At 41.3% G+C, this 13,068-nt stretch overlaps 1 protein-coding gene across 1 annotated transcript in view; it reads left to right on the top strand.

The window, feature by feature from the left end:
- The window catches only part of CDYL2 (chromodomain Y like 2), a 169,724-nt gene that overhangs the window by 97,513 nt on the left and 59,143 nt on the right, over positions 1-13,068 (top strand). The window lies entirely within an intron of this gene.

Below are 13,068 nucleotides of genomic sequence, written 5' to 3'. Positions count from 1 at the left end.
CAATCTATTCCAGTATTCTGGAAAGTCCTGTGGACAAAGGAGCCTGGTGGGCTACAGTCCATGGGGTCACAAAGAGTTGGACATAACCGAGCAACTAACACTTTACTTTTTTCACTGTAATGCTTATTTTTGTTCCTTGGTATGAAATATGTCTCTTTTGTACTGAGTGAAAGATTTTCTGATTGTATTTTTTTGCAGTTTCAATATGATACAAGTTGGTATATTGCTTTGTATTATATCGCTTTCTTTTGGGTACGGAGGGGGTAGTATTTATGTTGCTCAGTGTTTTCTGAACTGTTGGATTAGTGGTTGGATACTCTCGTCAAGTTTGATAAGCTTTGGCTATTCGTTTTTCAAATATTTCTTCTGCCTATTTCCCCTTTCTTTTCCTCCGGGATCCCACTGACATGTGTGTCAGACTATTTTATATCATTCTTAGATGCCCTGTTTTTTTCCCTTATTTTTTTTCTTTGTGTTCCAATTTTGTTAATTTCTATTGACTTACCTTCAAGTTTTCTGATTTCCTCCCTCAGCTTTGTTAAATCTACTGATCAGTCTATCTGATCTCTTATTATTTTGTTGATTTCTAGCACTTTTGCTTGATTATTTCCTTCTATCCTTGCTTGTAATTTCCTTGTATCCACTGAGTTTTTCTCTCTGATTCTGCATTGTTCATCTTTTCCATTAGAGCTGGTGACTAGTGGCATCACTTGAGGTGATCAAATTCAGTCTCTGATTCATCACTGATCAAATTCAGTCTCCTTCTACAAACACCTGAGATTTGGGGCTAAGTTGTTTTTCCCTCAATATCTATTGTGTGGCGAGTTCTAGGCAAGTTATGAACATGGGTTTGTCTGGATTTTTGTTGTTCTTCTTGTTGTAAAGCAGTGAGCTGGAATTTCCTTATGGAACTCCCGTTATGTGTGTATATTATTACTCTTAATTGTGTTACACAGGTTCCTTGGGCTCTGTTTATTTTCCTTTATTTTTTTCATTTGTGCTTCTCAGACTGGACAGTTTAAGTTGAATTATCTTCAAATTTGCCAACTATTTCTTCTGCTTGTGCACATTCTCTACTGAAACTCTCTAATGAATTTTTCATTTATGTCGTTGTGCTTTTTGTCTCCCACATTTCTTAGGTTCTTTTTTATAATTTCTGTGTCTTTTTTGATTTTTCTATTTGTTAAGCCATTGCTGTCCTAGCTTAGTTTAACTCTTTGTCCATAGTTTTCTCTACCTCTTTGAGCCTACTTAAGACTGTTGATGCAAAGCCTTTGTCTAGTGAGTCCAATATCTTTCCTTCCTTAGGGAAGATTTCTGTTAATTTATTTTGTGAATGGTCATATTTCTTGTTTCTTTGAATGTTTCATAATTTTTGTTGAAGAATAGACAGTTTGAATGTTATAATGTGGTAACTCTGGAAAGTAGGCTTTCCTCACTTCTAAGGATTTGTTTTGTTGCTCATTGTGGACTCTTGCTAGTTGTTTAGAGGCTTTTCTAAACAGTTTTTATAAAGTCTGTATTCTTCATCATGGATGGTCTATGAAATCTGTTCCTTTAGCATATGTTAAGGCAGTTGTGACAGATTTCCTTGCATGCCAGGAGAAGTTAACAAAGAACAGAAATAAAAGAAGAAGAGAGGAATTGAGGGAGGGAGGGAGGGAAGAAAGAAGGAAGAAAGGAAGCCTCAGATTGGCTCTGTATTGGGACATTCTTTCAATACTCAGCCAGGCCATTTACAACTCTGCCTTAGTCTTCACTTCCTGCATGCATGAACGCTAGAGATTAGCCAGAGGCGAAAGTTGTAGGGCCATCTTTGGTCTTTTCTGAGCATGCAGCCTGCCTTGGGAATGTGTGTAGCTTTCTAAATTTCTTGGTACAGTCAGGGTTTTTTGAGTGCCTTACCTTCCCAAGAAAACTCTCCATCTTTTCTTCCCAGGACTTTGTACTTTGTTTTCTCAACTGTATTCTTTTGTCGCAGTTGGCAGCCGATGTTGCGATCTTACATTGTTCTGAAAGAATTAGTCTGCATAAATGTTTTACCAGCCTGAATAAGTTTCAAGCAAAATAAAAACAAGTGCTTATGTCGGTTCTTCATGTAGCCCCTAGACAGGTTAGAACAAACACAGTTCTTTGAAGGAAAGGTTTGCTCTGCTCCTTCCAGAACCAAGGACCATGGTTCTATATTGGGAATGTGGGCTGCTTTATTTAAGACCGCTGCTGAGCTGGGGAATGGGTGGGGCAAGGGTAAGGTAAAAAAATGACAAAAAAACCTTTCCTACTTTTTGAGTTGGGTTTTTCTTGATTCACCATTCAGTTTGGTTGTTACAAACCGTGTTTTCCAGAATTCTAGAAAAATTGATTCTGATGTTTTGCTTGATTTTTTCAGTGTTTCTGTAGAGAAACAAGCCCTCAGGGCTGCCTACTCTTCCATTTTTTGCTCTTTATTTCAGGAATCAGTTTCTGAATATCAATGAGTGCAGCCTTTTTACATTTTCTGGTTTACTAATTTCTACTTTGATATTTATGCCTTTCTCTTTCTTCCCAGGAGAGTGTGTTTCTCTCCCTGATTACTTAGGGCAGATGTCTAACTCCTTCCTTCTTTCCTTCTGCTGCCCAACTGTTGATTTTCTGTGTCCCCATTTTTTTGATTTTTAAAAAAATTGTTACTGTAGTTATTTTCTTAGCTCTTTATTTGATGGTTACTTAGGGCCATTGTTTCACTTATAAGTGATTGGGACTTATTTTTTAAATGTGTTATCTAGTATATTAGCATTTTGTGTATTTACAGATCATAGTTCATAAATACCTTCTTTTTTGACATTCATTAGAGGATTTTTCCTCTGATATTTTAGTATTTAATTGATTTTGATGTGTTCTATGGATGATTTTCTTGAAATTTTGTCGTTTATTTTGTTTACAAATTATGCAGCTAAAAGTTTGTGTTCATTCAAATATATGCAATATTTACTTGATCAACCATCATATTTATACATCAGATTCTTTATGTCCATGTTTTTCATCTGCTTGATCTATTTTAGCCTGAAAGTATTGAGTTTAAGTTTTTCAGTTCAGATTATTTCTACCAATTTTCTGTTGAATTTTTAAAAGTTACTTTTTGATCTGCTATCTGACACAGAAAAATTCATGACTATTATGTATTTAGTATTTTTTAATTAAAAAAAACTTCCTTCCTATTTAATGTGTTTTTGCTCCTCACATTTTACTTTGATATTCTTTACAAAATTTGATCTTGCCTAATATATTTTTGTTATTTCTTTTAACTTTTCTCACTAAGTGAATAAGTGTATATAATGAGTACTTGAAATTGTTAGGTTTTATGATTGTTGTTACCATTATTTGGACGCTTTTTAAAGTTTTAGTGTAACCTGCAACTGTACTTAAAAACAGGCTTGAAATAATTATAGATTTTCACAAATCTATAGTACAGAGTTTCCATATACCCCTTAACCAGTTTTCATAATTATTTACATCTTACACCATGTGCATTTATAACAACTAAGAAATGAGCATTGGTGTTACACTGTAAACTAACCTTCAGACTCTCAGGATTTCACTAGTTTAGGGATAGGTTACTCACTCCAGTATTCTTGGGCTTCCCTGGTGGCTCAGATGGTAAAGACTCTACCTGCAAAGCGGGAGACCTGGGTTCGATTCCTGGGTTGAGAAGATCCCCTGGAGGAGGGAATGGTTACCCACTCCAGTATTCTTTCCTGGAGAATCCCCGTGGACAGAAGAGCCAAGAGGGCTACAGTCCATGAGGTCGCAGAGTCGGACACGACTGAGCAACTAAGCACAGCACAGCCGTGTTTTCCATGAGTGTCTTTTTCTGTTTCAGGATCCAGTCCAGGATACCACGTTGTACTTAGTTACTGCTCTCCCTCAGTCACGTCCATCTAAGGCCATATTTTGGTCTTTTTATATTTTGTAACCTTGACACTTCTCTAGGATACTGGTCAAGTATGTTGTAGAGTTCCCTCAGGTTGGATTTGTCTGCTGTTTAATCAATAGGTTATGGGTTTTGGGGGATTATTCCACAGAGAATAAGTGGAATTCTTCTCAGTGAATCAGATCAGACTTATGTGGCATCAACATGATTTATCACAGGTGATGTAACCTTGATCACTGATGTGGGCCAGGTTTCTGCACTGTATAGTTACTCTTTTTTCTTTGCATGCTTTTTTTTGGGGGGGTGGTTTAATTGGAGGGCTGTTAAAACTGCTGTGGTAGTTGGGGGAAATATTTTCAGGCTATGCAGATATCCTGTTTCTCTTTAAAATTTTACCCACTAATTTTAGCATCCATCTGTGGATCTTGTTTGTAGCAATTATTACTGTGGTGCTCTAATGATGATTTTTCTATTTCCCTTATTCTTTTTACATTTATTATTTCAAATTGTTCTATGAGGAATATTTGTCCCTTATCCTCCACTTGTTTAGTTCAGAATCAGCAAACATTTTGTGCAGTGGACCAGATAGCAATTATTTGGGGCTTTGTGGGCCACACAGTTTCTGTTAGACAACTAACTGCCCTTGTAGCATGAAGCAGCCATAGTTAATACATAAATGAGTGGGTGTGGTATGTTCTTAAAAACAGACCCTGGACCAGATTTGGCCTGCGACCAATTCTGATAATTAATTCACTTATTTATTTCAGGTGGCCTCATGGGTATTTATTTCATTCTTTTAGGTTATGAATGTAGTACTACCACTATTTGCTTTTTTCAAACTGTTCCAGCCACTGGGCACTCTTTCAGTTTCAGTTGGCTTCTTTGGCATTTCCTCATCAGTTGGGCTTTATTGATTGATTAAACCCTATCTTATTTTCTGGCATTATGAGATCCTCCAGACTCTTTTTTAAAAAAAATGGTTTATTTTTTATTTTGTGCCCTAACGAACAAGATGTCTTCTTCCTTTCTTCTCAGCTGAAGGTCCACTTGACTGGTGTTAGACTTCTTAAGTTCACATTATTTATGCTTTCAACTTGTGTACCATTTTGGATGGGGGAAGGCTGGGGTGTGAGTTGGGGAGTTTAACTTTTTGAAATCAAGAAAGTTTGCAAAAATAGAAATTAAGCTGATTTATTCTCAACCTTTGCTTCCCCTAAAAGAGATCTTTTTTTGACATGCAGACTCAAGATACAGAGATGTCTCTTGTTATTCCTTGTTAGTGTTCTTGTCTTATTTTGATTTTTTTCTCTTTGCCAGGCTTACATTTCTTGGATCTCTGTTAACCCTCCTATATGTCTACTCTCATTTTCCTCAATATTTTCTTTAAAAAAGCTCTGTGTCCTTTTCTTCTGCATTCTTGGAGAGTGTTTCGAGTATGTTGCCTACATCACTGATTTGATTTTCTGCTTGTTGGCTCTGTCCTTTCCTGGTTCCAGTGGGAATTTTATTTCTTTGCTGGCATTTTTTTCCTTTGGCTTCCTTACATTCTTTCTTATGTAAATGAGTCTTCTTTCATTTCAGTTCCCTTCTCAACCTATTGATTTCATCATCATCATTTATCTTTTTTCCTTTTTCCTTACTCTTTTTAAAAAAGAGGTCATATTTTCTATAGTCTTTGAAATCACAGCACAAATGCTATCCAAAAATATACAGTAGTACTTCTAGTGTAATGTTCCTGAGAATTTTTAGTTATGATCGTGTTCTGATTGGTTTTAGAGGTTTTTATAAATACATTACCAGTTTTTGTGTGTGTGCTCTTGATCAAAGAGGAGTCTCTGGTTTAGTGTTTTCCAACAGAGTGGGTGTGGGAATTCCTCTTGGTCCTCTCCTCACTTAGATGCTGTTGAGTCCCCCATTCTGACCCTCACCCAGAAGCCAGCTTGAACTGTATGGCTCTGAGCTGAACTTCTGCCTCTGTTTCCTTAGTGTAGTTCAGCTGCAGGACATGCTGCCTGTTGGTACTGCCTTATTCACTGATGAGATCATCTGAAACAACCACAGTCTTCTAAACCTGGTACAGTCCATACCTAGTAGTTTGCAGAACTTACTCCATCTTAATTCTTCCTGAGGACTTCACGTGTGCTCGTGTGCTCTGTCACTTCAGTCATGACCAACTCTCTGTGACCCTATAGACTGTAGCCCACCAAGCTCCTTTGTCCGTGGGGTTCTCCAGGCAAGAATACTGGAGTGGGTTGCCATGCCCTTCTCCAGGGGATCTTCCTGACTCAGGGATCGAACCCGGGTCTCCTGCATTGCAGGCAGATTCTTTACCACTGATCCACCAGGGAAACCCAAGGACTTCATCCCTCATGTCAGATGATGGGCGCCTGTGCCATTCTACCTCCAAGGCAGTTGTCCCAGGATACTGAAAGGGTGCAGATGGAGAGACCCTTGTAGTTGTTGAGTCTGAGGTCCAGGATTCTGGAAATGTCCAGGGATGGCTGCTCTGGTGCATGTGTGGGCAGAGAGCCCAAGTGGACATCACCTTCCTTTATTCCTTTTTGGCCTGGCTCTTTGCGTTCAGAGGTCAAGATGTACTAGTAACCCACAGTTTCTCAATCCAACCCCATCTGGCGTTCCTTTAAGAGTCTGGAAAGGTGAGAAGGAGGGGGCATAAGGGGCGTCTCTTTAGAAGTCTGGACAATCTGATCCTGTATTCCTGAGCAGTTGTCATTTTATGTCCTCTTTTGGTTTGGTGGGAAGCTGGGAGAGGGAAGATGACTGATAATTGTTTTATTTCCCTTTGAGTTGATGGAGCATGGGAGCAGGAAGGGAGGGAGTCCCACATGGCGTGCTGGGGACCCCAGGAGAGACAAACTCAGGAGGCCACTACTCTTTATTGAGGTACAGTTGATTTACAATGTTGTGTTAGTTTCAGGTGTGCAGCAAGGTGATTCACTTATATGTATATATCCTTTTTCAGATTCTTTTCCACTATAGGTTATTATGAGATATCAAATATAGTTTCTTGTGCTATATAGTAGGACCTTGTTGTTTATCTGTTTTATTTATAGTAGTGTGTATCTGCTAATTCCAAACTCTGAATTTATCCCTCCTTCCCACCTTTCCCCTTCAGTTCAGTTCAGTCGCTCAGTCATGTCTGACTCTTTGCGACCCCATGAATCGCAGCACGCCAGGCCTCCCTGTGCATCACCAACTCCCGGAGTATACCTAAACTCACGTCCATCGAGTCGGTGATGCCATCCAGCCATCTCATCCTCTGTCATCCCCTTCTCCTCCTGCCCCCAATCCCTCCCAGCATCAGAGTCTTTTCCAATGAGTCAACTCTTCGCATGAGGTGGCCAAAGTATTGGAGTTTCAGCTTCAGCATCAGTCCTTCCAATGAACACTCAGGACTGATCTCCTTTAGAATGGACTGGTTGGATCTCCTTGCAATCCAAAGAACTCTCAAGAGTCTTCTCCAACACCACAGTTCAAAAGTATCAATTCTTCGGTGCTCAGCTTTCTTCACAGTCCAACTCTCACATCCATACATGACCACTGGAAAAACCATAGCCTTGACTAGGCGGACCTTTGTTGGCAAAGTGGTGTCTCTGCTTTTGAATATGCTATCTAGGTTGGTCATAACTTTCCTTCCGAGGAGTAAGCGTCTTTTAATTTCATGGCTGCAGTCACTGTAACCATAAATTTGTTTTTTATGTCTGTGAGTCTGTTTTTGTTTTGTAAATAAATTAATTTGTGTTATTAATGTTAGATTCCACATATAATTGATATCATTTGATATTTGTCTTGGTGTGACTTTCTTCTCTTAGGGTGGTAATCTTGACGTCCATCCATGTTGCTGCAAATGGCATTCTTTCTTTTTTATGGATGAGTAATATTCCATTGTGTGTGTGTGTGTGTGTGTGTCTCCGTCTACTTTATCCATTCATCTGTTGATGGACATTTGTTTCCATGTCTTGGCTATTGTAAACAGTGCAGCCATGAATACGTGCTGCCTGTATCTTTTCAAATTAGAGTTCTCTTTAGAAGGCCGCTTTTAAGCCATGTACAGCTGCTGTAAGTTTTCTGGGACCTGGCAGGAGTTGGGGGAGCATCAGCAGCTACAGACACAGCATCAGCCTCAGTCAGGTTGGGCTCACTGAGTAAGGGTGGGGAGTGGATATGGTGTCATCACTGAAAGCAGGGGGTCTGGAGCCCAGACGTTCCGGACCAAGTCTTAGCTGTCCACTGCTTGACAGAGGTGGGGTCTTGGTCAAAGTCTTTAACCTCTGGGTGCCTCAGTTTTTCCTTTTATAAAAAAGAGGATAAAGTTACCTACCTCGTTTGGATATTTTGACGATGAAATGAGTTAATACATACAGTGTTAATCTGCTATGCAATGATCGCGTATGACAGTGGCTGGCGCTTGGTCACTGCCGAGTGAATGTTAGGTGCTGCTGCTGTGATTTGGTCCACCTGCCCGTGGGCAGCAACTGTCCTGCTGCCGGGAGAGGCCTCTCAGTGTCCAGATTTTCTCCGTCTCTGAAGGTCCCTTTCCTTCTTGGAGGAGCCTCCCTGCCCATCCGATTTGAAGTAGCCATTCTTGTCACAGCCCCTTTCTCTCCACCGTCAGAGCACTTTTCATAGTTATTACCCCCGAGACTCTGTGCCGCCCGCTGAAGCGCTCTCCTTCCCGCAGCCTGTGGGCACCGTCCTGGCGGTCTGCGGGTTCGCCAGGGCCTGCGGGGCCTTGTGTGTGGACTCATTAGAGTGTGGGGTGAGCGACTTCACGACGCCGCCTTCTTCCTCAGTGCCCATCACTTTGCTTTGCTGGCCCACATGCTTGGCAACTTGCTTGCTTGGTTCCAGGGGCTTCCCACCAGTGAGGTGTAGCCAGTGGCCAAGAACTCCTGCTGAGGAGTCGGACAAACTATGGTTCCAGTCTTGGCTGACTGCCTGCTGACCGTGTGATGGAGGGAAAGTTATCTATACCTGCTGAGCCTCAACTTCCTCAGCTGTCAGTGGCGAGAATGCTCCTTAGGGGAAAGCTCTGGTGGAAAGGTGAAATCTAACGCCTTTTAGGTTCTTAGTACAGCCTGGCATGTTCACTTAGCATGTACCACTGAAGGTGACTGGCATCCTCCTGTTCCTAATGTCATTGCAGTGCTGGTAATAACTGCCTCAAAATTTCCCTGCCCCCACCTGCAGTAGAATATCATTTGTATCAGCTGGGATCACAGAGGGGAAATGTTAATTAATGATTTGGTTGAACTCCAAGGAATCGTTCAGGGCCTCAGATTGTTTACCTTTGAAAAGAGAGGGTGGCAGGTGTGTGGGTACGCGCTTTTTTAATAGTGTTCATGCACTTGTAGGTAGGGCTTCCCCTGTGGCTCAGCTGGTAAAGAATCTGCCTGCAATGTGGGACACCTGGGATTGATGCCTGGGTTGGGAAGGTCCCCTGGAGACGGGAAAGGCTACCCACTCCAGTATTCTGGCCTGGAGAATTCCAGGGACTGTATAGTCCATGGGGTCACAAAGAGTCGGACACGACTGAGTGACTTTAACATGCATTGGTAGGTAACTGCAGGTTCAGGGAATTGACAATTGTGTCCATTTAGAAGGTGAGCTTCAGCTAGTACAGGAGGGCTGTGCAGGTAGGCTGGGGATTCAGGAGCAGAGCTGCCAGCACCTGAGGGCTCAGGTTTCTGTTTTCAACAGGTGCAAGGAGTCAGGGACAGTGGAGGAGGCTGGGGGATCTTCAGGGAAAGAGATTTTCCAGAGAGAATGTTGCAGTCATTTAACACTCAAGTCCTAAATAACGTGGGCTTTTGTTATCCACAGAACAGATTAGCTTTCTGGTTGTATTTGAGGCTTTCCTGAGAAGAAGAGGAAAAGAGGGTCAGAAAACCTGTACGGGGATGTAAAGAAGGAGATTAGGTCCCAGAAGATGGTGCATTCAAAGTCTCAGGGGGTGTCTGGGGGCCAGATTTCCTATGAGCGCCTCGTGGGCATTTTGGGCTTTTAGAAAAAGCAGTTGCTTCTCTAAACCTGGGGGAAAAAAACTGTTTGTTTTTTTTTTTTTTTTTTACAAAGTGTGTAAACTGTGGAACTCTTGTCACCTGAAGCTTTGTACTTCTCAGAGCAGTTCCACTCATCTTGAAGTGCTTTGTGATTGATGTTCAAGACACTTTACTTTCTCATCACACCTCATTCCTTTTAATTCTCCCAACAACCTTGCGGGAAGCTCTTCTTATTTCTATTTCCGTTTAACGGATGGGGACAGGGAGGCACAGAGAGGTTAGGCAACTTGCCCAGGGTCACGTATATACAAAGTGGAAGAGCCAATAGTTTTTTTCCTGCACATCAGGCTAGTAATGATCCCGCTAATACTGCTCATTGTTGGTACTGGGTTAAGGTAAGTAGAAATGACTTTCAAGTCACCCAGTAGCTTTCTGGATAGGACCAGAGGTGGAAGCAGTGGCCTTTCTGTCCCCCATAAATTAGCCAACTGTGACTGAATCCTCCAGTAACCAGGAGGGAAGGAAACCAGCTGCTCTCCCAGTGTGGCCGCAAGTAGGCGTGTAGACACTGCACCCTTGCTCACTAAAGGCTTCTTGAGCCTCTCTCCTCTGCACGGCATCTCCTCTACTCAGAAGGACTTACCTAAGAGGTGGACTCTCCTAGGGAGGAGTTGAATACCCCCAGGATGTCTATTCTGCTGGGTGGGGACACATTGTCTTTAGCTACTACCCAGGTTTGCATTCACAGGAGGATATGCAAGGTGAAGTGACCTTTACCCTGGAATGCTAAACACCTTATTTGTATATTCTCCACGGTTGCCCTAGGTGGTGGGTGCTGTTATTTCCCTCTTGCTAGGCAAGTCATCTGAGGCCCAAAGAGATTTAGTAACTTGATCAAGAACACATAACTCCTTAGAAGCTTTAAACCAGATAGTCTTGCTCCATAGCCTGTATTCTTAAGTACTATACTAAGCTCATCTGATGAGTGTGAGCCATCCATTCATCCACCCATTTATTCCTGAACTCACCTCTCTACCTGCCCTTTCACCCATCCCCCATCCCCCATCCATCTAGTCATTTGTCCATTTATATATCTTTCCATCACCTGCCCATCTCACTATCCTCCCATCTGTCTATCTATCCATCCATCCATCCATCCATCCACTCATCCATCCCACTATCCACCCATCCATTCATTCATTCAAGCATCCATTTTTCCATCCATCCCATTATCCACCCATCTGTTCATTCATCCATTCAACCATCCATCCATCCATCCATCCATCCATCCACCTACCTACCAACCATTGTATTGGCTGTTTGTCTAGCATGGTTTTTCTGCTTCATCCTGGGGAAGAAGTTTCTCCATCCTGGAGGTCAAGCATATGCTTTCTGAAGCTGGAGACCTCCATGCCCACACAAATGCCTTAACTCATAGCCCTTAGACATATCTGGGCTTCCTCCTGACACCCCTAGGCTGGCCTTCTCCAGAATGCTGCTCTTTCCAGCAGTGCCATTCTGCTTGTGCACTTTCCTCCCTCTGTAAACTTGCAGAGGATTTCCCCTTCAAAGTCCTACAAATGTGTAAAGCTGCAGGCTCCTCCACAAACACTCCCAACTTTCTGCAACATTATCACAAATGAATACCCAGCTAGCCCCATTCCTTGACTCAGAGATTGAAAGTTTGATTAGTTTGGCATGATTTTACTTTTTCAAGCTATTATAGAGTTTGTGTGATACTTCTAAAAATTATATAATCAATCCAAAACAGATGTTCACAGCGCATTTTAGAAGGAAACAAATTTTAATAGAAATAGGCCAATTTGATTTGAGATGAATCAATTAAGGAAACAATTTAAATTGTCTATGAAGAAGCAGTATTATAAAGAGGCAATATGGTCTAGCTATTAAGATATTTATTAAGTGCAAAGCAATGAAAGTCATTTAATTATTTTGCATAGCTTCTGTTACACCCAGATATTGGGAAACAATCTCACTTTTCAGAAATTTTCACTTCTTATTATGGAAAATTTTAAACATAAAAATTCTAATATGCAAACATAAACAGTTGAAAATGAACCCACATTTACCTATTACCCATCTTTAACAGTTACCAGCTCTAAGTGTAACCACTTTCCCCCTCTCATATTGTTGGGTTTTTTTTCCTATGAGTTCCGAGAGCACACCCTCACTTATTACTTTCTTTGGGTCAAAGTTCCATCCTATAAAATTACATTGACATTGAAATATAATAAACATTTGAATGTAATAATTTACTTTTCCTTTGAAATTTAGCTCTTTTTGGTAGAGCAATGGAAAATTTTTTTTTTTTAGTTAAAAAATTTCAAACCTATAAAGTTGAGAGAATAATAAATAAACCCTCGTATACCCTTCACCTCGTTCACCAGTTATGAGCCTTGGGACTGGCGTTTTGTAAGTGTGCTTTCCCATGATAATACTTGAAGACAGAGATTCCCTTACCTTTGATGGTAAATAGAGAGAGTAGTACATGACTTGAAAACCAGATCTACGTTCGGATCTCACCTCCACCATCCCTAGCCCTGTGTTGCAGGCCGGTTGCCTCATACTTAATTTCTCATCTATCAAATGGAGCAGTAATAATGTACATTCTGGGAGGTTATGCAAGGTACATACCGTCACTTTGCTTGGCAGTTGTACCTGTTATGTTGCAGCTAGGGGAGCCAGCTAGGGGGACATTGGGTGTCACTGACTCCAGGCAGTTTTGGTCAATGTGGAAGATTTTTATAGTTGAGAGATTTGGTACGGCCTAGTGAGTAAGAAGATAAATCTGGGCTGAGAGTGGTTCATATTCCCAGTTCTGCTCTTACCAGCTTGGAACTTAGTTGACTGACTTAATCTCTCAGCCCCATTTTCCTCTCTGTAAAGTGGGGATAGGAGGAACACCTACAGCATTGGGTTATTGTTCGGAGAAAATGAAATGAAAGCATCCATGCCCAGCAGTTAGCAGCGTCTGCCTCCTCGCACATGCCCAGCAAACATTACTAATCATTAGTATTATGATAAGTAAGGACACATTAGCAGAGTGAGTGGAAAACCCACACCAAATTGGTCTTTAAAAGTCTGATTCCAGTTGTGTGCCACGAAAAGAATAAA

This window comes from Bos indicus, chromosome 18 (genome assembly GCF_029378745.1).
Source record: "Bos indicus isolate NIAB-ARS_2022 breed Sahiwal x Tharparkar chromosome 18, NIAB-ARS_B.indTharparkar_mat_pri_1.0, whole genome shotgun sequence".
In the NCBI taxonomy this organism is placed as follows: Eukaryota; Metazoa; Chordata; class Mammalia; order Artiodactyla; family Bovidae; genus Bos; species Bos indicus.
The sequence above is the reverse complement of the archived record's forward strand: the minus strand, read 5'-3'. Positions and strand labels throughout refer to the sequence as shown.